General features: G+C 38.1%; 1 non-coding gene across 1 annotated transcript; it reads right to left on the minus strand.

The window, feature by feature from the left end:
- Positions 1–1,787: 1,787 nt before the first annotated feature.
- On the minus strand, positions 1,788–1,895 carry LOC130978579 (small nucleolar RNA R71). The gene has a single exon (XR_009086202.1). It is a non-coding gene; the product is annotated as a small nucleolar RNA R71 (small nucleolar RNA).
- Positions 1,896–3,672: the final 1,777 nt, after the last annotated feature.

Below are 3,672 nucleotides of genomic sequence, written 5' to 3' on the forward strand. Positions count from 1 at the left end.
AAGAATTTTGATGTTTTCACTTAAATTTTCGAAAATCACAAAAAAAAAAAATTACAAAACCATAAAAATCCAAAAATATTTCTTGTTTGAGTCTAGAGTCTCATCTTAAGTTTGGTGTCAAATGCATGTCTTTGTTATATTTTTCGAATCCATGCATATATTTTGTGTTCTAATCTTTGAATTCTATTGACTTGAAGTATTTTTTTTGTGTCTCATATGCATTCTCATATTGTTAGTGTCAGTAGTACACAAACTGCTAAGTTTGGTGTCTTGCATGCATTGTTATTTGATTCTTGTTGCATTTTGATTATTAAAAATCCAAAAATATTTTTAATTTGTGTCTTTTCAAGTCAATGATACAAAGAATTGAAGATTTAGAACATACTGCAGAGGAATTATACAGAAAAAGCTGAGCATTCAAAAATGCCCAGTGAAGAAGGCAGACTGGCGTTTAAACGCCAGCCAGGGTACCTGGTTGGGCGTTTAACGCCCAAAGAGGTAGCATTTTGGGCGTTAAACGCCAGAATGTATACCATTCTGGGCGTTTAACGCCAGGATGGTGCTAGGGAGAAGATTTTGTTTTCAAATCAATTTTTTTCAAATTTTTCAAAATCAAATCTTTTTCAAATCAAATCTTTTCAATCAAATGTTTTCAAAATCAATTTCTTTCCTTTTTAAAAGATACTTACTAACAATTAATGATTTGATTGAACATCTCAAATTTGTTACCTTTTCTGTTGAGAAAGGTTTTTAATGTTTGAATCATATCTTTTCTTGTTAGGCAAGTCATCAATTTTTAAAATCATATCTTTTCAAATTGTTTTTAAAATCATATCTTTTCAAATAGTTTTCAAATCATATCTTCTCAATCACATTTTTTTTCATATCTTCTTAACCACATCTTTTTCAAAATAACTTTCAATCAAATCTTCTTAATTTCTAATTTCAAATTCTTTTTCAAAAATCACTTAATTCTTTTCCACTTTTATTTTCGAAAATTAATTAATGTTTTTCAAAATAATTTTAAAATTTTTCACTTGATTTTCGAAAATAAACTTCCCTCCTTCCCACATCCTTCTATTTATGGAGTGCCACTCCTTCTCAATGCACAATTCGAACCTTATCTAACTAAAGTTCGAATTTATCTTCTCCTTCTTCTTTCTATTTCTCTTTTCCTCTGACACTTAAAGGAATCTCTATACTGTGACATAGAGGATTCCACATTTTCTTGTTCCCTTCTCTTTCATATGAGCAGGAGCAAGGACAAAGGCATTCTTGTTGAAGCTGATCCTGAACCTGAAAGGACTTTGAAGAGAAAGCTAAGAGAAGCCAAAGCACAACTCTCTTTAGAGGACCTGACCGAATTCTTCAAGGAAGAAAACATGGCAGCAGAAAACAACAACAATGCAAACAATGCAAGGAAGGTGCTGGGTGACTTTACTGCACCTACTCCTGATTTTTATGGGAGAAGCATCTCTATCCCTGCCATTGGAGCAAACAACTTTAAGCTTAAGCCTCAATTAGTTTCTCTAATGCAACAGAATTGCAAGTTCCATGGACTTCCAATGGAAGATCCTCATCAGTTTTTAGCTGAATTCTTGCAAATCTGTGACACAGTCAAGACTAATGGGGTTGACCCTGAAGTCTATAGACTGATGCTATTCCCTTTTGCTGTAAGAGACAGAGCTAGAATATGGTTGGACTCTCAACCTAAAGAAAGCCTGGACTCATGGGAAAAGCTAGTCAATGCCTTCTTGGCAAAATTCTTTCCACCACAAAGATGGAGTAAGCTTAGAGTGGAAGTCCAAACCTTTAGACAAAAGGATGGAGAATCCCTCTATGAAGCTTGGGAAAGATACAAACAATTAATCAGAAAATGTCCTTCTGACATGCTTTCTGAATGGAGCATCATAGGTATTTTCTATGATGGTCTCTCTGAACTATCTAAGATGTCCTTGGATAGCTCTGCAGGAGGATCTCTTCATCTGAAGAAGACGCCTACTGAAGCTCAAGAACTGATTGAAATGGTTGCAAATAACCAATTCATGTACACTTCTGAAAGAAATCCTGTGAACAATGGGACTAGTCAGAAGAAAGGAGTTCTTGATATTGACACTCTGAATGCCATTTTGGCCCAGAATAAAATATTGACTCAACAAGTCAATTTGATTTCTCAAAGTCTGTCTGGAATGCAAATGCACCAAACAGTACTAAGGAAGCTTCATCTGAGGAAGAAGCTTATGATCCTGAGAACCCTTCCATGGAAGAGGTAAATTACCTAGGAGAACCCTATGGTAACACCTATAATTCTTCATGGAGAAATCACCCAAATCTTTCATGGAAGAATCACGAGAGACCTCAACAAGGTTTCAATAACAATGGTGGAAGAAACAGGTTTAACAATGGCAAGCCTTTTCCATCATCTTCTCAGCAACAGACAGAGAGCTCTAAGCAGAATAATTCTGACTTAGCAACCATGGTCTCTGATCTGATCAAAACCACTCAAAGTTTCATGACTGAAACTAGATCTTCCATTAGGAATTTGGAAGGACAAGTGGGTCAGCTGAGCAAGAAAATTACTGAACTTCCTCCAAGCACTCTCCCAAGTAACACTGAAGAAAATCCAAAAGGAGAGTGCAAAGCCATAAACATGGCCGAATTCTGGGAGGAAGAAGAGGCAGTGAACGCCACTGAGGAAGGCCTCACTGGACGTCCACTGGCCTCTAATGAGTTCCCCAATGAGGAACCTGGGAATCTGAGGCTCAGACTGAGACCATAGAGATTCCCTTGGACTTGCTACTGCCTTTCATGAGCTCTGATGAGTATTCTTCCTCTGAAGAGGATGAGTATGTCACTGAAGAGCAAGTTGCTAAATACCTTGGAGCAATCATGAAGCTAAATGACAAGTTATTTGGAAATGAGACTTGGGAAGATGAACCTCCCTTGCTCACCAAAGAACTGGATGACCTGTCTAGGCAGAAACTGCCTCAAAAGAGGCAGGATCCTGGGAAGTTTTCTATACCTTGTACCATAGGCACCATGACCTTCAAGAAGGCCTTGTGTGACTTAGGGTCAAGTGTAAACCTCATGCCCCTCTCTGTAATGGAGAAATTAGGGATCTTTGAGGTGCAAGCTGCAAAAATCTCACTAGAAATGGCAGACAACTCAAGAAAACAAGCCCATGGACTTGTAGAGGATGTTCTGGTTAAGGTTGAAAACCATTACATTCCTACTGATTTCATAGTCCTAGAGACTGGGAAGTGCATGGATGAATCCATCATCCTTGGCAGACCCTTCCTAGCCACAGCAAAGGCTGTGATTGATGTTGATAGAGGAGAGTTGATCATTCAAGTGAATGAAGAATCCATGGTGTTTAAGGCCCAAGGATATCCCTCTGTCATCATGGAGAAGAAGCATGAAGAGCTTCTCTCAAAACAGAGCCAAGCAGAGCCCCCACAGTCCAACTCTAAGTTTGGTGTTGGGAGGCCACAACCAAACTCTAAGTTTGGTGTTGAAACCCCACATTCAAACTCTAAGTTTGGTGTTGGGAGGTTTCAACACGGTTCTGAGTGTTTCTGAGGCTCCATGGGAGTCCTCTGTCAAGCTAATGACACTAAAGAAGCGCTTGTTGGGAGGCAACCCAATGTTTTATAATTAATTATTTCTTTTGTT

The sequence above is a fragment of the Arachis stenosperma genome, chromosome 4, assembly GCF_014773155.1.
Source record: "Arachis stenosperma cultivar V10309 chromosome 4, arast.V10309.gnm1.PFL2, whole genome shotgun sequence".
In the NCBI taxonomy this organism is placed as follows: Eukaryota; Viridiplantae; Streptophyta; class Magnoliopsida; order Fabales; family Fabaceae; genus Arachis; species Arachis stenosperma.